General features: G+C 37.9%; 1 protein-coding gene across 1 annotated transcript in view; it reads left to right on the top strand.

The window, feature by feature from the left end:
- Positions 1-13,966, top strand: part of APPBP2 (amyloid beta precursor protein binding protein 2) — a 71,734-nt gene that overhangs the window by 1,319 nt on the left and 56,449 nt on the right. The gene's annotated exons all lie outside the window — the stretch shown is intronic.

Below are 13,966 nucleotides of genomic sequence, written 5' to 3'. Positions count from 1 at the left end.
CCTCTTTGCCTTGAATCGGCGTGGATAACGCCTCTTCTCCTGTAGCCACCCACGCAAAATTTGACTAGGAGTAAAGTGTGATTTATTTTTTAGATCTGAACACTTCCTCTTGATTTGTAAGTTGGCTGGAACATTGTAAACTGATATTTAACAGATGTGTGTGTTCTTATATATGTATGATGTTTTATGGCAGTTGTTTCATCGGGAAGGTTGCCCGCTTTCTCCACCCCAAATATTTTTTCAGAAAGCAGCCGACTTGCTGCATTCTACTAAATCCAGCTGCTTTACACCAGTTCTAACAATTAAAATTTCTTCCCCCTAGATATTTGGGGAATATTCATTTTGGTCATTTATGTTATTATTTGGGGAGAGGAGAAGTTAGAGAAAAATCTCCCTTTATTCCAGATCCCTTTGATACATTGATTTACTTTTGCGCATATCTAAGGAAGTTTTGTATATTTAAGATTCATTCCTCCCAGGAAGGATGAGTTGGATTTCTTTCTCAACCTGAGAAACTGCAGCTTTTTGTGTATACTAACTCTATTTTAATAAATCGCATGTAATCTTTTACGCTTTGTAGAGAAAATCATTGGAAATTTAATCAAAGTATATTTAGTGGTTGAATTCCCTCAAAGTACTTGGATATCTTCTAGTAACTTTTATTTCTAATTGAAACTTTTCATTTGTGGATTATTAATAGTGAGTATGAACAGATGGTGCTTTTGCCACATTTTCTGTTTCACATAGTCCACAAAGTTTTAATATGGTGTCTTTTTTGGTACACTTGTACTCCTTAATAGCTGTGTGCCTGTAGGGAATATGGCACTGTGCTAAGGTGAAGGAAGGTATTTAACATGTGCCTGGAACTGTAAGTGCTTTTACACAGTTATTTTGTTTAAGCCTCACAATTAAACTGTAAAGTGGGGTATAACCCTGTTTTATAGGTGAGAAAGTTAAGTAATTTAGTCTAGGTCTCATACCTAGTATTTAGTCCCTGTGTACCTTGCTTTCTTGCTTAATGTTTACAGTTTCCACTTTTCTCCAATTTAGAGCCAAGGAGAAACGCACAGTCAGATCCCTCCCTCCAGCTGTCCCAACTTCCATCAATACGCATAGTCATAGACAAAATAATAGTATTTGTGCAATCAAAAATTTCCCCATCTTGATTCACCATAGTCCAGTGTCACTATGTTAGTTTTTGTCAGTAGCTTCAGGTGAAGGCACAGTCCTAACGCCTTAGGAAATGGGGTTATGGAATGAATGGGAGGTGAAGAAGTAGACAGGCTGACTGCTCCCTAAAAAGGGAAGGAAGAGAGGTAGAAATGTAGAAAGGGTAAAATGTGAAAGTTGTTGTTTTTTAAGAATGGAAGATGTTAGAATATATTTATTGGCTGAATGGCAGAAACCAAAACGGAATGAGAGGTTGAATATACAAGTAAGGCAGGAAATAAATTATGGAGCAGAGTCCTTGAGTAGGAGTGTTAAATTAATGAGCCTTGCCCCTTCCTTCACCCTGCATAAATTAAGGTATTAGTCTTTTTAAAAAAAATTTATTTATTTTAATTTATTTATTTTTGGCCGCACTGGGTCTTGGTTGCTGCGCACGGGCTTTCTCTAGTTGCGGCGAGCGGGGGCTACTCTTCGTTGCTGTGGCTTCTCTTGTTGCAGAGCACGGGCTCTAGGTGCGCGGGCTTCAGTAGTTGTGGCTTGCGGGCTCTAGAGCACAGGCTTAGTAGTTGTGGTGTGTGGGCTTAGTTGCTCCGCGGCATGTGGGATCTTCCCGGACCAGGGCTTGAACCCGTGTCCCCTGCGTTGGCAGGCGGATTCTTTTTTTTTTTTTTGGCGGTACGCGGGCCTCTCACTGTTGTGGCCTCTCCCGTTGCGGAGCACAGGCTCCGGACGCACAGGCTCAACTACCATGGCTCACGGGCCAAGCCGCTCCGTGGCATGTGGGATCTTTCCAGACTGGGGCACGAACATCGTGCATCGGCAGGCGGACTCTCAACCACTGTGCCACCAGGGAAGCCCGGCAGGCGGATTCTTAACCACTGTGCTACCAGGGAAGTCCAAGGTATTAGTCTTACATTGGAGTTGAGGAAGGAATACTTCTTCCTCTAAGATCAGTTGCAAAGAGTTAAAGACATAAAGTGTCTACATAACTAAGTTTGCAAAGAATGGTAGTTATGAATTAGGAGTTAAGATCATCTGCTGAGAATCAGGGATAGGAGTGGTGGCTTTTATGTAGAAAGGCTAAACAGATGTTGGAAATGGCTACTAAGTTATATAGAAAGGGAGGCTCAGTAAAAATATGTTTTAAAAAAAATGATAGGAGATATAGATGGTTCCATAAAACAGTATCCTACAGGATAATGTCTTTGAATCAGAATGGGTTTTCTCTAAGGGTACTCAACAATTTGGGTATAGAAGTAGATAAAGTGAATAGAAAGAATTGTAAAATTGTAGACCAACTGAAGGCAGATAGAGTGAAGGGCTGGGTTCTTCAAAGAGTGAAGTTTATGAACTTTTCTTTTTATTGTCACTGCTGAATGGTCTATTTTATCCTGTTCTGCTTATAGAATTTTCCATAGAGTTAAGTTTTGACCCAGTGAAGTGTTTCCATAATGTGTTCTATTTATTGTTTTCAGTCTTAATAATTTGGGATTTTTAAAAATTATTATTGTAAGTCTCATGCTGAAAACCATATGAATTAATGCCTGATTTAGTATTAGAGTTGAATTAATTTTTTCTTTTTCTGTGTTTATTTCTATTCTTAGTTATATACAGCCTCAACTAATATTTTTTTAAACTGGCTGGTAACAAATTGAAAAAAAATTCTTGCAACATATTTGACAGCCAAAGAGTTAATATTCTTTTCACATAAAAAACTCTTAGGCTTAATAAATTGAGAGCAAAAACTTTAGGGGAGGCAGGGCATTAAAAAAACATAAATAGCCAGCCATACCATGTATCTGGATGAGAAGGTAATATGTTATAAATATGTCCACTCATGTCAGTTTAAGCTGTAAATTTATTACAACTTGAATCAGAATCTCAGAATTTTATTGGGTATAGGAAACTGATTAAATATATTTATATGGAGGAATTAATTACATGAGAATAAATGAGCCAAGGAAATTTTTAAGATGTACAGTATTTAGGATAGTCAAGTGTATTAGAAGGCTATATATTTTATTTTATTATTATTTTTTTTTTGTGGTATGCGGGCCTCTCACTGCTGCGGCCTCTCCAGCTGCAGAGCACAGACTCCAGACGCGCAGGCTCAGCGGCCATGGCTCACGGGCCCAGCCGCTCCACGGCACGCGGGATCCTCCCGGACTGGGGCACGAACCCGCGTCCTCTGCATCGGCAGGCGGACTCTCAACCACTGTGCCACCAGGGAAGCCCAGAAGGCTATATATTTTAAAACAACATGGTATTGGCGCAAGAACATCAAAGAGGGAAATTGATTTATAGAACATAGTAGACAGACTAGATAGAAACCAAAGCATATTTAAGAATATATTACATAATAAAGTTATAGGACAGTGCTGTATTTTAAATAAATGGAAAATTGGTTATTTGGGGGGAATGTTAGACTTCTACTAGACACCTTATACCAAAATGAATTCCAGGTGAATTAAAGATTTAGATATGGCAAATGAAATCATAAAAGTATCAGAATAAAGTATTGGGTCAGTATCTTAGAGTGGGAAATGACTGAAATTCTTTTTAAAAGAAATTATTGAGGTAATTTACAAATTTTAAAAATGTCAAACTTTATAAAAATGAGTAATGTAAAACGTTAAGTCCTGTTACTCATCTTGCCAACACTAATGCTGTCTTGGCATAGAGAAGGCTTTTCTAAGCCTGAAACCAAAACCCAGGAGGAAAAAAAGAAATTGATACTTTTGAGTACATTAAAAAATAGGGGGAAGATTGTAAGCACATTTTTTAAAAAGACTGTGCAAATGGCAACATTTGTCACATGAGGAGTGAATTTCCTAATACAGAAAGATCTAATACTAATTAGTATGTAAAGGACAACCAACTTGTTTTCAGAAGACCTGAACAGCTAGCTCATACAAGAAGAAAACATCTAATACTAATCATAATAAATGTCAAAAGCTGCTCAGATGAAATGTAAATTAAAATGCAGTGTCAAGCCAAGTCAACCATGAAGAAGAGAAAATCTGGAGGGCTTACACCATCAAATATCAGGCTGTAACAAGATAAGATGGTTTTGGCACATGGGTAGACAAATAGACCAATGGAGCAATACAGTCCAGAAACAGACTGACACATGTATACTGTCACCTGGTTTGTAATAAAAGTGACACAGCAGTACAATGGAGAAAGGAAAATCAGATAATGGTGTTGGTCAGTTAGATATCCATGTAGGGGGAGAAGGATCATGATCTTACCTTATATCATACATAGTTACCATTTTGGGGTGGATTGCTGATCTAAATGTGAAACAACAGTTTTTTAGGAAAAAAAGTTTTCACTGTGTCAGCAAAGATTTATTAAATAGGATACAAATGAGCTAAATATAAAGATAACTTGAAAAATTGGACTACGTTAAGATCAAGAACATCTATTCATAAAAAATACCATTAAAAGGGAAAAGCTGGGGCTTTCCTGGCGACGCAGTGGTTAAGAATCTGCCTGCCAGTGCAGGGTACACGGTTCGAGCCCTGGTCCAGGAAGATCCCACATGCTGCGGAACAACTAAGCCCGTGCGCCACATCTTCTGAGCCTGCGCGCCACACTGCTGAAGCCTGCGCACCTAGAGCCCATGCTCTGCAAGGAGAGAAGCCACCACAACGAGAAGCCCGCGCGCTGCAATGAAGAGTAGCCCCCGCTCACTGCAACTAGAGAAAGCCCACGCGCAGCAACGAAGACCCAACTCAGCCATAAATAGATAGATAGATAGATACCATTAAAAGGGAAAAGCCGGGGCTTCCCTGGTGGCGCAGTGGTTAAGAATCTGCCTGCCAATGCAGGGGACATGGGTTCGAGCCCTGGTCCAGGAAGATCCCACATGTTGTGGAGCAACTAAGCCCCTGCGCCACATATACTGAGCCTGTGCTCTGGAACCTGTGCCCCACAACTACTGATGCCTGTGCACCTAGAGCCTGCGCTCCACAACAAGAGAAACCTCCGCAGTGAGAAGGCCGCGCACAGCAACAAAGAGTAGCCCCCGCTCACCGCAACTAAAGAAAGCCCGCACGCAGCAACGAAGACCCGACACAGCCAAAGATATAAATAAATAAATAAATTTATTTTTATAAAAGGGAAAAGCCATGCCACAGAGTAGAATATATTTGCAGCACATATATCTGACAAAGGAATCATCCTGCATCTAAAGAAGTAGAAATTAAGAAAATAAGAACCCATTTTTTTTAATGGAGAAATAACTCCAATACACATCCAAAAGGGGACATTCCAAGGACCTGTCAAATATTTGGAAAAATGCGCAACCTCATTTTGTCTTCAGGGAAATCGCTGTCCTCCTGTACTTTCCTCAGAATGAGTAAATGAAAAAGAAAAAAGTGTTGGTAAGGATATGGAGCAATCAGAACTCTCATATACTGTTAGTGGGAATGTAGATTGATATACCATTTTGGAAAACTAGCATCATCTACTAAAACTGAACATATATATACCCTATAATTCCATCTCAAGATATATACACTTAAGAACGTTCAGGGAGTCCCCTGGTGGTCTAGTGATTAGGATTTGGTGCTTTCACTGCCATGGCCCGGGTTCAATCCTTGGTTGGGGAACTGAGATTCCACAAGCTGTGCAGTGTGACCAAGAAAAAAAAGGTCATAGCAATACTATTCATGATAACCAAAAAATGGAAACTATCCCAATGTCTATCAGTAGGAGAATTAATAAATAAATTGTGGAGTAGTCATATAGTAGAATATTTTGCAGTGAAAATGAATGAATTGCAACTGTTAGAAACCATATGGATGAATCTCACAAATGGTATTGAGTGAAAGAAATCAGTCATAGGAGTATGTATCAGAGGCTCCCAAACTCTCTCCCCTCATAGCACCCTTAGGCCAAAAGAAATACCTAACAGTTCTGTTCATTAAGTAGATATAAACAATTAATAATACTTACGTCCTAACAACTTAAGAGCCATTAAAAGAATAGTGCACAAAAATTGAAAGAACAAAGAGTAGTGTCCTTCATTCTTAAATAACCACAATTACTTATTACTGGGTTGTGTGTGTTTGTCGGGCATTGTACAACTTCTCAAATCTTGGAATCAGATTGGTCACCACCATTCCATTTTCTGTTCCATCATGATTTTTGCACATTACTTTTATTATAGCAACCACTGAAAATGCTGCTTCACAAAGGTAAGATGTTGAAAGGAATATAGCAATCTAGTATTTGGCATGGTTTAATACAGATGTGGAATATTGTTTCTTTCAAACTTAAAATATCTTGCAGTGCCCCAGGGAACCTTGGTGCAGTTTGGAAAATGTGGATATGTAGTGTGATTCCATTTGTTTAAAGTTCAAAAGCAGGCAAAATTAATCACAAGTATTGTAAGTCAGGAGCAGTTATCCTTGGAGGATAGTGACTATGCAGGGGCACAAAGGGCGTTGTCTGGGATTCTGATAATACTTTATTTTATGATCTGCATGTTGGTTATGAGTGTGTTCACTTTGTGAAAATTGACTGAGCTTTACATTTTATTCTTTCATTTTCTTTTTTAAATTATATACATATATTTTTAAATTAATTAATTATTTTTAGCTGCATTGGGTCTTCGTTGCTGCACGTGGGCTTTCTCTAGTTGCCGCGAGCGGGGGCTACTCTTTGTTGCAGTACGTGGGCTTCTCATTGCGGTGGTTTCTCTTGTTGTGGAACATGGACTCTAGGTGCGTGGGCTTCATTAGTTGTGGCATGTGGGCTCAGTAGTTGTGGCTCACGGGCTCTAGAGCACAGGCTCTGTAGTTGTGGTGCACGGGCTTAGTTGCTCCACGCCATGTGGGATCTTCCCGGACCAGGGCTCAAACCTGTGTCCCCTGCATTGGCAGGCGGATTCTAAACCACTGCTCCACCAGGGAAGTCCTAAATTATATATATTTTTTATTGAAGTATAGTTGCTGTACAATATTATACAAGTTACAGGTGTACAATATAGTGATTCACAATTTTTAAAGGTTATACTCCATTTATAGTTCATATAAAATATTGGTGATATTCCCTGTGTTGTACAATATATCCTTGTAGCTTATTTTGTACATAATAGTTTGTACCTCTTAGAGCTTTATATTTTAAATATGAATTGTGCACTCATCTGTGTGTATGTTATACTTCAATAAAAAGGTTTAAAAATTAGCATTCATCTTCACTTACTAGATTGTCATGGTTTAATCATTCAGATAACTCATACCCTTTAATCCACAATACATTAAATTTTTTTTTCCCCCTACAGGAATGCTTGTTGACTGCAGAAAATTCTATTTGGGGGTATTAAGTACAGTATTGTTTATGATGGCAAAAATTGGAAACAACTATATGCTAATCAATCAGGAATGGAATATCATACTGCAGTTAGAAAGAATGAGAATGCTGGGACTTACCTGGTGGTCCAGTGGTTAAGACTCCGTGCTTCCACTGCTGGGGGCACGGGTTTGATTCCTGGTTGGGGAGCTAAGATCCCACATGCCGCGTAGCGTGGCCAGAAAAAAAAAAGAAAGAAAGAATGAGGATGCTGTGTATACTGAAGTAGAGAGCACATGGGGAGAATAAAAAGCTTGTTACAAGGTAGTGTGAATAATATAATCCTGTTGTTTTTAAATGGAGGAATATATGTGTACATTTGTATATGTGTTGAAAAAAATTAGAGGAACACAAAATTTCATCGTGTTTATTCAAGGGATAGGATAGTCATTTTTAACTTTGTACATATATTCTCTCTTAAATAAAGGATATCCATTTATTGATGTTACTATTGGCTTATTGTAATATTCTAAGTAGAATAAATTCCTCAAATTATCAATTTTATCATGCTCACTATATTACCTTTAAAAAGTTTTAAAATTAAAATAATTTAAAATGTTTCCTTAGCTTCCAAGACATTTGAGGGTAGGAAAAGAGAATCCACTCAAACATCCTTTGACAGATTTTTTTTAAAGAAACTTGGATCAACAAAATTATTTCCTAAAGTATCTTCCAAATATCCGAAAATCCAGGAACATTATTAATATTTTAATTTAGTAGGTTGTGTTTTACACTTAACATTAATAAAGATCTCTAATTATTTTTTAAAAAGATAACAAGCAAAGTACTTATTATGTTATGTTGTTTTTGTTTATTCTCCTCTCTTTTTTTAATACTGCTTGGATTTTTATGACTATATTATTTTGATATATAAAAGAAGTAAAATTGAATTTTTAAGAATAGAATATCTGGGACATGAAGTTGTACTAAGAGGGGAATAGCCTAAAAATTGATATTCTAAAATATTATCGTGACCAAGAAATAAATTGAGGGACTTCCCTGGTGGCTCAGTGGTTAAGAATCCTCCTGCCAATGCAGGGGACACGGGTTTGAGCCCTGGTCCAGGAAGATCCCCCGTGCCACGGAGCAACTAAGCCCTTGCACCACAACTACTGAGCCTGCGCTCTAGAGGCCGCGAGCCACAACTACTGAAGCCCGTGTGCCTAGAGCCTGTGCTCCGCAACAAGAGAAGCCACCGCAATGAGAAGCCCGCACATCGCAACGAAGAGTAGCCCCTGCTTGCCGCAACTAGAGAAAGCCCACATGCAGCAATGAAGACCCAACGCAGCCAAAAATAAATAAATAAAATAAATTTATTTTTTTAAAAGTCTTAAAAAAAAAAAAGAAAGAAGTTGAGGTGATTGGTTTAAAAGAAAATAATTCAACTAAGTAGTTAATTCACTAGCTAGCCAGATCAACAAGTGTGAGAGAAAGCTCACATTCTCAAAATTAGGAATGAGAAAGTAAAAGCAACCATAGATACAGTGGAAAGGGGAAAAATAGCTTTTTAAGTTACAGAATAGCTTCTTTAGATGTACAGTAGCTTATGTAATTCTGTGCTAATCAGTCTGAAAACCTTACTGAAATTGTGTTTCTAGGAAGATAACAAATGATCCAAGAGAGAAGTTGATAGACTAAAAACTGTAAAAGAATTGAGAAATTATACTTTTCTCTTTGTTCACATGCCTCCTCCCTCAGCAGACAAAACTCCTGCCAATTTTAGCTACTTTCTTGGGTATATTCAAATAACATTTGATATTATTGGTATTTAAGTGATTTTCAGACTTATTTCTGGAGCTGTATACTACATATTCAACATTCTTGAAGGGCAAACCAGTGCAGTTAGAATAAGAAAAATCCAGCAAAATCAAGTGAAAAACTACAATAAGATAATTCAGTAGGAGGATGATTACACATTTATAATTAAAAATTTGATAATTTTTCTATATGCAATATAGGAAAGAATATGTTTTACTCATTAAAAGAAAACATGCCATGGAGTAAATCCAAAGGGAGGTGTACAGAAATCTGAAAGTCTTCAGTAAGTGTAGAAGCAGCATATTTTCTTCATAGATTGGAAGATTCAGAGCTTCAAAGATATCATTTCTCTCTAACTCTTGTGTCTTGGAACCAAGTTTAATAACTTAAAAATGTGTAATGAAAAAAAAGTTTTTAACATCCATAACGGAGAATTAAGATTTATGAAACATACCGAAAACTCCTGCAAATCAGTAAGAAAAAGAGGACCGAAAAGAAACGTGTTGTCATGTTGACAGTGATTTTCTCTAGATGGTAAAATTGAATGAATGTTACTCTTTTTTATAAATTCGTTTCTATATTTTCTAATTTAAAAATGTATATGCAGTTCTGGAATCAAAGGGAAAAATGTTTTAAAGTTGGCTATCTAGAATACAGAATGAGTTTTTTGTTTTGTTTTGTTTTTTACAATTAAAAAAAAATTGCAGTATAGTTGATTTACAATGTTTCAGTTGTAGAGAATGAGTTTTCTTATAGAGGCAGAATGTTTTGTTATAACCATACTATCTTCTTTCTAGTGCTTCACGGATACACTCCTAATTTTCACCAAGATTGGTAGTGAAGCTTTAAGAAGAGAAGTTGAGAAACTTCTTACCCAAATGTAGAGATCACTGATACGTATTGAGTTTTATGTGGCTGGTTATCATTGTTGGTTAGATTTTACATCCAACTAGTTTTTTGCTTTGACCTTCCATTTGTACCATGGTAGCATCTTCCACCATTAACACAATCATGGTATCTTGAAAATTATGCCATTGACCCATCACGCGAGAGACAGAGTTAGAGAATCTGTGTATTAGACATAAGATCATTCTTGTAATGATTGAGGAAAAAACTCAATTTCTCATTTAATGGATGGCAAATCTAGTATCTTTATACATGGGCAGTGTATTTAAACGTTAGGAAAGGGTTGCCTTCCCATTTGAGAGTTAACTGTTTCTTGTGCTTTAAATAATGTGAACATTTCCACTTAACCTTTTGCTTACTTAACCAATAAGCAAAGCACCTTGCCCTGCATGATACAAAAATCATGTTGGTCAGTTGTAGTTTTTTTTTAAGTGTGACATAGAACCAATGAGTGGAACAGCTGAGCAATTAAAATGTTATAAGAAGCAAGAAATTAAAATATTTGGTTTACCTCCAGAAGGCGGCATTTATTGGGTTGGCCTAAAGGTTCCTTTGGTTTTTAGGTAAAAATAAAAGACACATTTTTCATTTTCATCAAAAACTTTATTAAACAACATATTCACCATTTTGTTCCACTACCTTCTGCCATTTTTCAGGCAGCTTCATAATTCCTTCTTCCCAAAACATTTTATCTTTTTGTGCAAAGAACTGTTCCAGGTACTTTTTACAGTCTTCCAGGGAATTGAAATTTTTTCCATTAAGAGAATTTTTAAAGACCAAAATAAATGGAAATCTGGAGATGCAGTGTCTGGTGAATACAGTGGAAGAATAAGAACTTCCCAGCCAAGCTGTAACAGTTTTTACCTGGTCATCAGAGACATGCGCTCTTGCGTTATCCTGATGGAACATTACGTGTTTTTTGTTGACTAATTCTGAATGCTTTTCATTGAGTTCTGCTTTCATTTGGTCTAATTGAAAGCAGTACTTGTTGGAATTAATTGTTTGGTTTTCCAGAAGGAGCTCATAATAGAGGACTCGCTTCCAATCCCACCATATACACAACATCACCTTCTTTGGATGAAGACCGCTTTGGTTTGACCTGGTCATCAGAGACATGCGCTCTTGCGTTATCCTGATGGAACATTACGTGTTTTTTGTTGACTAATTCTGAATGCTTTTCATTGAGTTCTGCTTTCATTTGGTCTAATTGAAAGCAGTACTTGTTGGAATTAATTGTTTGGTTTTCCAGAAGGAGCTCATAATAGAGGACTCGCTTCCAATCCCACCATATACACAACATCACCTTCTTTGGATGAAGACCGGCCTTTGGTTTGGTTGGTGGTGGTTCATTTCGCTTGCCCGACGATCTCTTCCATTCCACGTTATTGTACAGTATCCACTTTTCATCACCCGTCACAATTTGTTTTAAAAACTGAGCGTTTCATTACATCTAAATAGAGAATTGCACGTGGAAATATGGTCAAGAAGCTTTCTTCGCTTAACTTAACGTGAAACCCAAACATCAAAGCAATTAACATAACCAAGCTGGTGCAAATGATTTTCAACGCTTGATTTGGATATTTTGAGTATGTCGGCTATCTCCCGCATGGTATAATGTTGATCGTTCTCAATTAATGTCTCGATTTGATTGCTTTCAACTTCAACTGGTCTACCCGACCATTGAGCATCATCCAGCGAGAAATCTCCAGTACAGAACTTCGCAAACCACTTTTGACACATTCCATCAGTCACAGCACCTTCTTCATACACTGCATAAATCTTTTTTTGTGTTTCAGTTGCGTTTTTACCTTTCTTGAAATGATAAAGCTTAATATGCTGAAAATGTTGCTTTTTTCTTCCATCTTCAATATTAAAATGGCTACACAAAAATTCCCCAATTTTGATAAGTTTTTTTAAATGCACGCTGATATGACAGCTATCACAATACTGTCTAACAAAATTGTTTTGAATGAAGTTAAAGAAAACTAAGTGCTATTAGAGCCATCTTACAGGAAAAAACAAATGAACTTTTTTGCCAACCCAATGCTTTTTAATTAAGTGTGCGTTATATTAAAATACTTCTGTGGTACTTTAATCCAAGAATGTGTAATCTGACAACACGTTAAGATTGTAATCAAACAATAGATAAAGGACATTACATGTAATATACAATGTAATATGAGAGCAAAGTAAAGGAATATCAAGTTATATGACAAAGTTAATTTTTTCAGAGCTACATTTCAAGTGAGTTTTGAGATTAGAGAACAATAATAAATGTATCTTATGTGTGTTAAACAAAACAAAATATTGCTTTATTTTTATTTATTTTATTTTGGCTGCGTTGGGTCTTCATTGCTGCACACGAGCTTTCTCTCATTGCAGCAGGCGGGGGCTACTCTTTGTTGCGGTGCGTGCTCTCGTTACAGTGGCTTCTTTTGTTGCGGAGCACGGGCTCTAGAGCACAGGCTCAGTAGTTGTGGCACATGGCTTTAATTGCTCTGTGGCATGTGGGATCTTCCCAGACCAGGGCCCAAACCCGTGTCCCCTGCATTGGCAGGCGGGTTCTTAACCACTGCACCACCAGGGAAGCCCCTAGACCATAGTTTTGAACTTGATTTCTTATACCTTTTTCTAAACCTTTCTGAATTTTTTTTTTTTTTTTTTGCGGTACACGGGCCTCTCACTGTTGTGGCCTCTCCCGCTGCGGAGCACAGGCTCCGGATGCTTGGGCTCAGCGGCCATGGCTCACGGGCCCAGCTGCTCCGCGGCACGTGGGATCCTCCCGGACCGGGGCACGAACCCGCGTCCCCAGCATCGGCAGGCGGACCCTCAACCACTTCACCACCAGGGAAGTCCCCGAGTTTTTGTTTTGGGGAATAAGCCTAGATTATTTTGGGTTGGTTTTGTTTTGTTTTTGATTTTTGTTTCTGTTTTTTTTCTTTTCCATTATTATTTATCATGGGATATTGAATATAGTTATCTGTGCTATACAGTAGGATGTTGTTGTTTATCAATCCTATTATATATATAATAGTTTACATCTGCTAATCCCAAACTCCCAGTCCTTCCCTCTGCCCTCCCCCTCCCCCTCCCCCTTGGCAACCACAAATCTGTTCTCTATGTCTGAGAGTCTGTTTCTGTTTTGTAGATAGGTTCATTTGTGCCATATTTTATATTCAACATGTAAGTGATATATGGTATTTGTTTTTGTCTTTCTGACTGACTTCACTTAGTATGATAATCTCTAGTTCCATCCATGTTGCTGCAGATGGCATTATTTCATTATTTTTTATGGCTGAGTAGTATTCCATTGTGTATATATACCTCATCTTCTTTATCCATTCATCTTTTGATGCATATTTAGGTTGTTTCCATGTTTTTAGCCTAAATTATTTTGTATGCTAATTTGATATTAACACTAAACTGTTCACTCATCCTGGTAATTTTGGATTGGCTGCGGAAGCAGCCACGTCAATTCAAAATCCCTTGGGGTAAGGCAGGCTTTCATCCCTATCTTTATCTCCCAAAGAGTTCTCTGGTTTTGGGGCTGTCTTGTATTGCCCTTGCAATAGCTGCCTTCAGTTTTCTGTAAAAATTTTACTTTAGGGGACTTCCCTGGTGGTGCAGTGGTTAAGAATCCGCCTGCCAATGCAGGGGACATGGGTTCGAGCCATGGTCCGGGAAGATCCCATGTGCCGCGGAGCAACTAACCCCGTGCACCACAACTACTGAGCCTGCACTCTAGAGCCCGCGAGCCACAACTACTGAAGCC

The sequence above is a fragment of the Lipotes vexillifer genome, unplaced genomic scaffold (assembly GCF_000442215.2).
Source record: "Lipotes vexillifer unplaced genomic scaffold, Lipotes_vexillifer_v1.1 scaffold788, whole genome shotgun sequence".
NCBI classification, from domain to species: domain Eukaryota; kingdom Metazoa; phylum Chordata; class Mammalia; order Artiodactyla; family Lipotidae; genus Lipotes; species Lipotes vexillifer.
The sequence above is the reverse complement of the archived record's forward strand: the minus strand, read 5'-3'. Positions and strand labels throughout refer to the sequence as shown.